The following is a 13,165-nucleotide window of genomic DNA, read 5'->3' as shown; positions in this document are numbered from 1 at the left end:
TTGAGTCTTTAATCCTTGACTTAGAGTCCCAAGATCAATCACGGGGGAGCCACTGTTCAAAATATGTGTGTGATTTTAATAAGTTAAGATGATGGAGTAGTTCGAAGTCAGACTTTCTGAGTTCCAATTTTAACTCCAACCCTCAAGCTGTGGGAAGTTGAGCAAGTTACTTAACCATTCTGTGTCTGTTTCCTCATCTGTAAGGTAGGGATAATAATAGTACCTACCTCATAAGGTTAAGAATTAAATGGTTGAATATAAATTAATATGTTTTATGCTGTGTCTGTACATGGTTAAATCATTTAGTAATAAAAACTATTAATATTCTATTTTTCACATGTAGCTTCTGTGGGAGATCAAAACTGGCCACCTCAAAATATGTCTCTTTACCTTGATTATTTTCTCTGACCTTCCCGCAAACTGCCTAAAAGTGATAGACTGTGAAGGTCCTTGCTAAGCCCATTCTTATCAAAGTCTGTTTAAGGGAAATCTCCATTTGTAAAGGTATCTTCCTCTCTGTACCAGGAAGAAGGGGAGATGACCTTATCTCTAAAAACTCTTACCAGTGCAGAAGGCAAGGAATTAAATCTGCATATTCTTGTTTACTGTGATTTCTGGTAATTTCCCATAGCTGACTCTCCCTACCCCCAACATCCTCCTTTGTCTACCTGAATAGGCTATTTAAGGAGAAAATCTCTGCCATTTGTTGAGAAACTCAGTTTCCCTGGTTTCTCCCATGTATACATGTTATAAAGCTTTGTTTGATTTTCTTCTGCTATTCGGTCTCATGTCAATTTAATTTGTAGCCCAGACAGAAAAGATTCAGAGTGGGTAGAGGATAGTCTTCCTGTCCTTAACTTCTAAGGCTACAATCATGATACAAAATTCAGTTCTCTACATCCTCATCAGCTTTTGAGAAGATAACTTCATGTCTGCTTTTACATCTAATCCTAATCCAAGATTATTCTGCTTAGTGGAAATGATGCTCAGAAGGTCCACCATCTCTCTATATAATAACTCCTCTCATGATCATGAATTAGCCCTCAACTTATTCTTCTCCAGTACCTTCTAGACTCAAGAATCAATACTAAGTGATATTTACAACATACAGTTTGTGTTAGCCTTCCTTCCAACAGCGAGAAAGGTCATAAGAGTGTGGAAATAGGCATCATATTTATAAGTATGACCATGAGATAAAGACAAGAACTTCACATTAGTTATCAACAGCATAATGTGGCCTAAAATGGTACCAATTTGCCTCTAATCCAGCCTCAAGGTCTGATTTCTAAATATAGGCAACTCCTCAAATCCTATTTGCTTTCCTCAAAAATTCATAGGGTAAAATTTTTCGATATTGCCCACTGAACACTGACACTTCCATATGAAATCATGTCTCAGTTTCTAGGACACAGGATTATAAATCTATATCCATCAGTCAGTGCTCTTTGCTGGTTTGTAGCATGCAAACTTTTATTGCCTTTTCACCTCTGGTTTAGTGAGAACGTACTGCCTACAACAAGCTCTTCTCTGCAAACTGCTAACTCTATAATTATTCAGAAAGATGTGTTTTTAAATCTGTATTTGACTATATGTATAGCTAAACAGAGATGTCAAAGATATGTACAGATGCTAAATTTTTGTAAGAAATTACCAGAGTAAAGCCATGAAGTGCTCTTCCTCTGATGAAATGGAAGAGAGGAAGAAAGGAGTAGTCTGTTCAGATCTTCTGAAATAAAATTCATCCCAGCATTTTACCAAGATCTACAGGAAAGAAAAAAACAATAATAATTTAATCAACTTTAAAGGTTTTTAGTCTCATAACCTGTCTTCCTAGTCCATCCACAATGCATTCTAATTCAAACTTTACTTCAAGACTAATATTCTTCCAGCAAAACTTCACTTGTAGGAGTGACATCAGCATCATGGTGGAGTGAGCTTTCCTGTAAACTCTTCCCCTGATAAGATACAACAAAAGGAACAGTCACAGACCAACAACGGAATCCTAGACAGTGAAAAGCAAGATCGGAAAGATCCACACTGCCGCACATCTGAGAATGGAACATGCTGGGCCCCGGAGGAAGTGGGGAGAGGTTGGGAGAACTCCTCTCCCTCCCCATCAGATCAGTGATCTCAGTCCAGGTGGCTCCCAGAGAGGGGGGAGGGGCGGCCCCCTGTGGGGAAACCGTAGCTCTTTGGGCTCTCTCAGCCAGTGGGAAACTCCCACACAGAGGACTCAGAAGTGCTATGGGGTACCATCAACATCTGAGCACCCCAGAGAGTGGATAATGAGGGGCGAAAGAGAAGCCCCCCATGCCAGGGACCCAGCGGGCAAAAGAGAGAACCCCCCCACCCCCGCAAACCGGACCCTGCAGCTCAGCCGACCAGACCAGACCAAGCGACTGGCAGATCGCAGCAAACAGCTGCTGCAGAGCACGGGGGCTCAGATTACACAGCCCTTTACCCCCACAAGTGGCGGCAGGTGGAAATTGCAACCAGATATTTCCAGGATGAGGAAAATCAAAGCCAATACAGGAACCACAATGCAAAGATACATGAAATCACCAGACCAGAAGGAAAATGACAGGCACCCAGAAACCAACCCTGAAGACACAGAAATCCATAACCTAAACAACAGAGATTTCAAAATAGCTATCATAAAAACACTCAACGAAATACAAGACAACACAGACAAACAATTCAATGAGATTAGGAGTTTCTTCACAAAAGAGATTGAAATCATAAAGAAAAACCAATCAGTGCTGATGGGGATGAAGAACACAATGGAGGAGATAAAGGAGAATCTGGAATCTTTAAAGAACAGAGCTGACAATATAGAGGAACTAATTAGCATTATAGAGGATAGGAATACAGATATGCTCCAAATGGAAGAGGAGAGAGAACTAAGACTAAAAAGAAATGAAGAAAGTCTCTGAGAAATATCTGACTCTATTAGGAAATGGAACATAAGAATTATAGGTATTCCTGAGGGAGAAGAGAGGGAAAGAGGAACAGAGAGCCTATTCCACAAAATAATAGCTGAAAATTTCCCAAATCTGGGGAAGGAGCAGGAAATACCAGTAAGCGAAGCCAACAGATCACCTAAATACGTCAACAGGCAAAGGCCCACTCCACGACACCTAGTGGTAAGGCTGGCCAAAGTCAATGACAAAGAAACAATATTAAGGGCAGCTAGACAAAAACAAAAAATAACGTACAAAGGAACCCCCATCAGGCTCTCAGCGGATTTCTCAACAGAAACTTTACAGGCTAGGAGAGACTGGAATGATATATTCAAAATACTGAAAGACAAAAACTTTCAGCCAAGAATACTCTATCCGGCAAAAATATCCTTCAAATATGATGGAGAAATAGTAACTTTCCCAGATAAACAAAAGCTAAAGGAGTTCATGGCCACAAGACCCCCAGTACAAGAAATACTCATGAAGGCCCTCAGGCCTGAAAAAAAGAAGAGAAAGGGAATGCAAAGCTTGGAGCAAGGAGAAAAATAGGTAGACAAACTCAGAAAAATAGTAGATCTTTACCGGAATAGGTTAGCAACCACATAAACACCAAAATCAAAGATCAAAGGAAGGAATTCACCAAAAATAAATTTAACCTCATCACTGTAAAAACACATCCACAACACAAGATAGAATAAGGTATAACAAGAACGACTTAGAAGGGGAAGAGGAAAGTGATTGAATTGACTTAGTATAAGGAAATAGGAGGCCATCAGATAATGGACGATCTCATACACAATATTTTTTACCCAAACCTCAAGGTAACCACTAAACAAATAATCATAACAAAATCACATATGACAAACAAAGAGGAAACTAGAAGAGTCATAAGACAGAACAACTAAACTGAATTGGCAGTCCAAAACAAATGGGACAAGAAACAAAGGAAATGCAAAAGAACTGGAAAATAAGTGACAAAACAGAAACATTAAGCCCTCATATATCAATAATTACCCTAAATGTAAATGGATTGACCTCTCCAATCAAAAGATACAGAGTGGCAGGATGGATTAAAAAGGAAGATTCAACAATATGCTGCCTCCAGGAAACACATCTCAGATCTAAAGACAAGCACAGGCTCAGAGTGAAAGGATGGAAGACAATACTCCAAGCTAATGGCAAACAAAAGAAAGCAGGTGTTGCCATACTTACATCAGACAAAGTAGACTTCAAGATAAAACAGGTTAAGAGAGACAAAGAAGGGAAATACATAATGATAAAAGGGACTCCAACAAGAAGACATATCACTTATAAATATATGTGCACCCAACATAGGAGCACCAATGTACATAAAGCAACGATAAACAAACCTAAAAGGAGACATTAACAGCAACACAATAATAGTAGGGGATCTTAATACCCCACTTACATCAATGGATAGATCATCCAGACAAAAAGTCAATAAAGAAATAGTAGAATTAAACAAAAAACTGGACGAGATGGACCTAGTAGACATATACAGAGCACTCCATCCAAAAACAGCTGACTACACATTCTTCTCAAGTGTTCATGGAACATTCTCAAGGATAGACTATATGTTGGGAAACAAAGCAAGCCTCAATAAATTTAAGAAGATTGAAATCATAACAAGCATCTTTTCAGACCATAATGATATGAAACTGCAAATGAACCACGAAAAAAAAAACTGGGAAAGTGACAAAAATGTGGAGATTAAACAACATGCTACTGAACAACCAATGGATCATTGATGAAATTAAAGGAGAAATCAAAAACTATCTGGAAACAAATGAAAATGAAAATATGCCATGCGAAACCATATGGGATGCAGCAAAAGCAGTCCTGAGAGGGAAACTAATAGCGATACAAGCCCACCTTAACAAACAAGAAAAAGCCCAAATAAGCAACCTTAAATTACACCTAACAGAACTAGAAAAAGAAGAACAAACAAAGCCCAAAGTCAGCAGAAGGAGAGAAATAATAAAAATCAGAGCAGAAATAAATGAAATTGAGACCAAAAAAACAGTAGAAAGGATTAATGAAGCAAAGAGTTTGTTCTTTGAGAAGATAAACAAAATCTACAAACGCTTAGCCAGGCTTACTAAGAAAAAAAGAGAAAAGGCTCAAGTAAATAAAGTTAGAAATGAAAGAGGAGAAATTACAACAGATACCACGGAAATACAGAGGATTATAAGAGAATACTATGAGGAATTATATACCAACAAATTGGACAATCGAGAAGAAATGGATACATTCTTAGACTCATACAACCTCCCAAAACTGAACCAAGAAGAAATGGAGAATCTGAATAGACGAATCACAAGTAAAGAGATTGAAATAGTAATCAAAAACCTCCCAAAAAGTAAAAGTCCAGGACCAGATGGCTTCTCCAGTGAATTTTACCAAACATTCAAAGAAGATTTAATACCCATCCTTCTCAAACTATTCCAAAAAATAGAGGAAGATGGAACACTTCCTAAATCATTCTATGAGGCCAACATCACCCTGATACCAAAGCCAGACTAAGACAATACAAAGAAAGAAAATGACATGCCAATATTGCTGATGAACATAGATGCAAAAATCCTCAACAAAATATTGACAAACTGAATACACCAATACATTAAAAAGATCATACACCATGATCAAGTGGGATTTATACCAGGGATGCAGGGATGGTTCAACATCTGCAAATCAATCAACGTGCTACATCACATCAACAAAACAAAGAATAAAAACCACATGGTCATCTCAATAGATGCAGAGAAGGCATTTGACAAGATACAACACCCATTTATGATAAAAACTCTCAACAAAATGGGATTAGAAGGAAAGTACCTCAACATAATAAAGGATATTTATGACAAACCCACAGCCAACATCATATTCAACAGGGAAAGACTGAAAGCCATTCTTGTGAAACAGGAACGAGCTCTCACCACCCCTGTTCAACATAGTACTGGAAGTTTGGCCAGAGCAATTAGGCAAGAAAAAGGAATAAAAGGAATGCAAATAGGTAACGAAGAAGTGAAACTCTCACTAGTTGCAGATGACATGATTTTATATATAGAAAACCCTAAAGAATCAGTTGGAAAACTATTATAAATAATCAACAACTACAGCAAAGTTGCAGGGTACAAAATCAATCTACAAAAATCAGTTGCATTTCTGTATGTTAATAACGAACTAGCAGAAAGAGAGCTCAAAAAGATAATAACATTTACAATTGCATCAAAAAGAATAAAATACCTAGGAATAAATCTTACCAAGGAGGTGAAAGACCTATACAATGAGAACTACAAGACATTATTGAAAGAAATCAATGATGACATAAAGAAATGGAAAGATATCCCATGCAAGTGGATTGGAAGAATAAACATAGTTAAAATGTCTACATTACCTAAAGCAATCTACAGATTCAATGCAATCCCAATCTGAATCCCAATGACATTCTTCACAGAAACAGAAAAAAGAATACTAAAATTCATATGGGGCAACAAAAGACCCCGAATAGCTAAAGCAATCCTAAGAAAAAAGAACAAAGCAGGAGGCATCACAATCCTTGACTTCAAAACATAGTACAAAGCAATAGTAATCAAAACATCATGGTACTGGTACAAAAACAGACACACAGATCAACGGAACATAATTGAAAGCCCAGAAATAAAACCACACATATACGAACAGCTAATTTTCGATAAAGGAGCTAAGAACATACAATGGACAAAGGAAAGTCTCTTCAATAAATGGTGTTGGGAAAACTGGACAGCCACATGCAAAAGAATGAAAGTGGACCATCTGCTATCGCCATTCACAAAAATTAACTCAAAATGGATCAAAGACCTGAAGGTGAGACCTGAAAGTATAAAACTCATAGAAGAAAATATAGGCAACACACTCTTTGACATTAGTCATAAAGGAATCTTTTCGGATGACATGCCTCCCCAGACTAGGGAAACTAAAGAAAAAATAAACAAGTGGGACTTTGTAAGATTAAAGAGCTTCTACAAGACAAACAAAACCAGAATCAAGATGAACAGACAACCCACCAGCTGGGAGAGAATATCTGCAAAACATACATCTGACAAGGGGTTGATCTCCATAATATATAAAGAACTCACACAACTGAACAACAAAAAAACAAACAACCCGATCAAAAAATGGGCAGAGGAAATGAACAGACACTTCTCCAAAGAAGATATACAGATGGCCAATAGGCACATGAAAAGATGTTCAACATCATTAATGATCAGGGAAATGCAAATCAAAACAACACTAAGATATCACCTCATGCCCATTAGAATGGTTATAATCACCAAGACAAAAAACAACAAATGTTGGAGAGGATGTGGAGAAACAGTAACCCTCGTACACAGCTGGTGGGAATGCAAACTGGTGCAGCCTCTATGGAAAACAGTATGGAGATTCCTCAAAGAATTAAAAATAGAGATGCCCTATGATCCAGCCATCCCACTACTGGGAATCTATCCAATGAACCTGAAATCAACAATCCAAAGAGGCTTATGCACCCCTATGTTCATTGCAGCATTATTCACTATAACCAAGAAGTGGAAGCAACCTAAGTGTCCCATGACTGACGATTGGATCAAGAAAATGTGGTATATATATACAACGGAATACTACTCAGCCATAAAAAAAGACAAAATCATCCCATTTGCAACAACATAGATGGGCCTGGAGGGTATTATGTTAAGTGAAGTAAGCCAGAAAGAGAAAGACAAACACTGTATGATCTCACTCATATGTGGAATATAAACCAACACATGGACAGAGAAAACTGTATTGTGGTTACCAGGGGCAATGGGGGTGGGGGGTGGGCACAAGGGGTGAAGGGAGACATATATATGGTGATGGACAAACAAAAATGTACAACCCAAAATTTCACAATGTTGAAAACTATTAAAACATCAATTAAAAAAAAAAAAAAACTTGTATAATTCCTGAAGTGAAAATATCTAAGATTCCAAAGCATTCTTGGAGAAAGGGCTGATTCCAGGCTGAGTGAGGGTAGACACAAGATGAATCCGGTCATCTTATTATGTCAGAGAGTAAAGAACTTCTTCAAAGAAGTGATAGGTGAGTGCCCCAAGGACATGGCATCCAGCTTAAAGGGACTCCCACTGGCCAAATCTCAGACAATTTCAGCTCCTCCCCACCCCTCAAAATTAAGAAGCACAATAAATTATAAAATATAGAAAAAAAGGTAGAAACATATGAGTCTGTACCAATAGTAACAGATACAAAATGAATAAATAGGGTAGAAGGGAGAAATTTCTTGGGCTGCTCCTTACAATACAATGATCAATGCTGACTGGTAAATATACAGAGAGTGCTAGAGGTAGAAAATCATCCCTTTGTAACCATCAAAGTAATTATTATTTCACATATGCATTATCAACAGATGTTAAACCTTCGGAGAAAATTTTGGTAGTGAGCAGAATATTTGCATGATTCTAAAGTATCTCCTGACAGATTGCTTATTAGTTGCAAGGGAAAAATTAGTAACTATACTTCGTCAAAGACCACATCTTGATCAGATGATCAAAGTTAATATCACCAATGAAGGGCAGATTGACACTGTGTAAGTTCAGATGTAATACCCTAAAAAGTACACAGCATTATTTACAAGTAGCATCATATGCTAGCCAGCAATGCAAAACATGAATCTAATCATGAGGAAACATCAGACAAACCCAAAATGAGGAACACTTTATTTACTTTTTTGTGTGTTTGTGAGGAAGATTAGCCCTGAGCTAACATTCGATGCCAATCCTCCTCTTTTTGCTGAGGAACATTGGCCCTGGGCTAACATCCGTGCCCATCCTCCTCTACTTTATATGGTTTGACAAGGGGTGCATCGGTCCGCGCCTGGGATCCGAACCTGCAAACCCCGGGCTGCCAAAGCAGAACTCATGAACTTAACCACTACACCACCAGGCCGGCCCTGAGAAACAATTTATTTAAAAAGATGACTGTAGTGTTCAAAAGTAACAATTTAACATAACACAGGGAAAGGCTTAGAATATACTCTAGATTAAAAGAGACATGATAACTGAATGCAAAACCTGATCTGAGACTGGATTCTCAATGGAATTAAAAAAATGGTACCAACGAAATTATTAGATCAAAAACTGAAATATGTGTAACAGATTTGATAAAAGTATTAAATCAAAGATAAATTTTCTTACGTTGATAATTATGTTCTTATGTAAGAAAGTAATCTTATTCTTAAGAGCTACCTAACGACATTATCTAGAGGACATTGTATTTAAAACTTATTCTCAAGTGATTCAGAAAAAGACAAGTATTATAGATAGGTAGTGTATTAAGTTTACTATGGTTGTAAGACTGAGGCCTCATTTCTCCTCATTTCCTTGGCTAAGAAACTCTCAGCTCTTTAAAGCCACTCACATTCCTTTGCACATGACCCATCTTCAAACCCACAATGGTGTGTGGGTCCTCACACTTTGAATCTCTCTGATCTCCTCGTCTACCACATCTCTCTGACTTTTGATTTTTAAAGGGCTGACATGATTATATAAGACCCACCAGGATAATATTTGTATCTTAAAGTCAACTGACTTGGGACTTTAATTACACCTGCAAAATCTCTTCACAGCAGTACCCATATTAATGTTTGATTGAATGACCAAGAAACAGGAGCCTGGGGGCTAGACGGAGCATATCTTTAGAATTCCACTTACCATAGATAGAGATCAATAGATGAAATGATGATAATGGTAGTTAGATAGATAGATAGGTAGGTAGATAATTATTGATAGAGCAAAAATAATAAAGCAAAATGGGTAAAATGTTAATAAGTGAATCTGGTAAAGTGCATAGGTATGTTTCTGTACTAGTAACTCTTTTGTAAATTTGAAATCATTTTCAAATAGAAATTTTAAAAGATATTTAGGGTTTTACAGTAAACACTGTCAATAAAATGATCCCAAACTATGTTTTCTATTTTTTTCAACAGTTACTTCTGTAAGTTATCTTCAGATACCCAGGAGAAAACTCAGGCTCTCCTGTTACCTTATTTTCCTCATATTCTTTGCAGGTTGCAGTGGTCGAACTGTTGCCAAGACAAAAAAAAAAAAAAATTAATCGCTAGGGTGTGAAAAAACCACAAGAAACAAAAAAGCCTCAAAATTCTATTTTAACACTATGGGAGTTCAAAACCTAGAAAAGTATGGTTAGCTTATCCATGTACAATAAGATTCTTGACATGTTAAAAATGAGATTTTTCCTATTTATTGATTTTCACTGGTAACCAAAGCCAAAGCTACAGATTTCAAAGCATTCCTCTGCTCTAAATAAAGGACTTGCTAAGATGCGGTGAAAACCAGTACCACAACACTTAGCCCATTATCCATCTTCAGCCTAAAAGATAAAAAGCTTGACATTCTTTAGGAAGGTCCTTTAAATACAGCCATCTGCCATATAAAGTGTGCTGCATATGTCCCTTTCCCTCTTGTGACTGACTGTGTCCGTGCTTTTTCATGAGAGGAGGGGATTCTCCTCCCACCTCTTTTGAGAAAGCGGGGCTTCAGGTAAACCACTTGAAGAGAGGGAGTTGTCTGTAAGAAGGAAAACTGGAAACTCAGCCTCTGACTGGATGATTGTTGCTATGTAAAAGGTCACACGTAGACTAGGACTGCACAATGCTGTTAATTTTGTCAATTAAAAAAAAAGATATTTGGGGGCCGGCCTGGTGGTGTAGTGGTTAAGTTCGCACACTCTGCTTCAGTGTCCCAGGGTTCACGCGTTCGGATCCTAGGTTCAGACCTACACACCACACGTCAAGCCATGCTGTGGTGGCGTCCATAGGCAAAATAGAGGAAGATTGGCACAGATGTTAGCTCAGGGCCAATCTTCATCACACACACACACAAAAAGATATTTGGAGCACCCTTCAGTTTGAGGGACATGAAACAAAAATGCACAACATTATTTTAAATGGATCAGCATAAACAACACAAGTGGTCTTCCCTCTTGAACCAACTTTAACTTATAAGGATCTTGTCTAAGAAGTCTGTGTGGTGGGGCAAGGTGACTCCAGCAGGAAGAGTTTGTGGTATGTCAGCAAGCAGAGAGAAAGTTCTAGGGGTTATAAGAAATCAGCCGGAAACTGCACCACTTGTGTCAGATAATTGTATCATGCAAAAAATTCCACTATGAGGGTAGGAAGTGGGCCTCTAAAGAATCCATTAAACCTTCCAATGAGAAAAAATCAGTGTTTGGAAATCTGCCGAGTCGGATGGTGTGACAGGCAAAAAGATAATGACAAAAGATTCAGCTATGTTAAATGAGTTTTCCTTGGTCCTGGTCTCCTTTTATCTCTCCTCCCCTTTCTGATCCTGAAGGAATTAGAAGTCATATAGTGACTATGGGGGAAGGCAGGACTCCCAAATACTGCGAGTTCTATGGCCTAGAATTGTGTATATAATTTTTATGCTTGAGGAAATATTCTGAATCTTTAAAAATTAAAGATTTAGCATAGCTTATGCTCAGTTTCCCTCGATGGAGACAATATTTTCCCATATTTTAAAATAGTAGCTTGAAATTAGATTGCCTATTCCATTTACTAGGACTACTTAACAAATTACTCCAGAACTTAACTAAGCATTTATTATGTTCATGGATTCATTAGGTCAGAAAATCAGATATGACATATTGGGGACGCTTGTCTTTGCTCCATGATATATGGGGCCTCCTATGGAAACACTGAAAGACAGGAGATGACTTGATGGCAAGAGGCTGGAATCATTGGAAAACGTTCATTCAGCACAAGCTTGCTCACTGTCGAGGTTGATACTGGCTGTCAGCTGAATCCTTAGCTGTGGCTCTTAGCCAGAACACCTATATGAGGTCTCTCCATGTGGCCTGAATTTCCTCCATGGAGGCTGGGTTCCTAGGGTGACTGTCCTGACACAAAAAGAGACAGTGGAAACTGTACCCTTTGTATAATTTAGCCTCAGGTGTTACAGAACATTATTTTTGTCAGTCACACTCATTGGACAGACAATCATAAGCCCAACAAGGTTCCCAGTAGGGGTGGAGGTTGGTATGGACTCTACCTCTTGATGAAGAATAGCAAGGTTTTAGGTTATATGTCACAGAAAAATCACTTTGGCCATTTTTGGAAGGTACAATTTGCCACATTGCCTATTTTCAAGTCCACACAGCAGCAGATGTGACCTTAGACAGGACACCTCAAAACTCTCAAAATCTGTATTTTATTACCAGTTAAATGAGCATGAGAATATAGTATCTATTCATCAGGTTGTGATGAAGGTTAAGTGAGAATATCAATATATAAGACTTAACAGTTCTTAGATACACTATAAAAATAAATGTGTGCTATAATTACTATGTCCCACACCTGCCAAGAAGGCGTCTAAATCTGATAGAAGAAAGCGTTGTTAGCACATCCACACTACTTTTTTATTCTTTCAGTCCCTTGAAATTTGAGTGAGCTATGTTGTTTTGTTTGGATGGATAATTATCAGTTTAATTGGGATTTTGGAAGGTGATTTAAGCAGATGGTATATTTGGAGTAGAGAAGAATAATTACTGTTTAATAACAATAACAGTAATCGAGGGCGATGAACATGACTCAATTCATTTCATTCATTTTCCCCTTCCCACTTCTATTACAAACTATTCTGCAAATTTCAAAGAGAATAAATGCTAGAAGAGTTTATATAATATATATATATAATACAGAAGAGTTCAGACTATAGAAATTACCAGCACCAAATCAGCACAATGTTGCTTTGGGCCATCTGCCAGGTCAACCAAACCATGTTGTTATGGGGAGCAAACTCTGTCATACTAACTCCTCTTGGTTGATTTAGCATAGTTTTGATAAGCAAGTAAATTATGTCATATAATTCATAGTGTGAAATTATTGACAACATATCCAGAGGTAATAATTTGAAGGAAAACTGGCCAAAAGGTCCATTAGGCCTTAGGAAACAATTAGCTATCCTTAGGAATCCATTTATATTTGGACACATCGTTTCTCACTGTATTTTGAAAAGTTAATGGTTATTCTGGAATGATTTTCATGCAACTTCATGACTCAATTGCAGTTTTACCCTAACTCTCCATTATAAAGAGTGCTTTAATTTCAGTTTCTATAGATTTTCCTTGTAGTAAGA

At 37.7% G+C, this 13,165-nt stretch overlaps 1 long non-coding RNA gene across 2 annotated transcripts in view; it reads right to left on the bottom strand.

Annotated features, from left to right (window-relative positions):
- The window catches only part of LOC147916852 (uncharacterized), a 168,104-nt gene that overhangs the window by 39,852 nt on the left and 115,087 nt on the right, over positions 1–13,165 (bottom strand). For both annotated transcript variants that reach the window (XR_015552489.1, XR_015552488.1), the window contains one exon: positions 1,652–1,761. This is a non-coding gene — a long non-coding RNA (uncharacterized LOC147916852). The remainder of the gene's footprint in view (positions 1–1,651; positions 1,762–13,165) is intronic.

This window comes from Ceratotherium simum, chromosome 6 (assembly GCF_057802395.1).
Source record: "Ceratotherium simum simum isolate JZ-2026a chromosome 6, ASM5780239v1, whole genome shotgun sequence".
Classification (NCBI taxonomy): Eukaryota; Metazoa; Chordata; class Mammalia; order Perissodactyla; family Rhinocerotidae; genus Ceratotherium; species Ceratotherium simum.
This window is presented reverse-complemented; position numbering and strand designations above follow the sequence as displayed.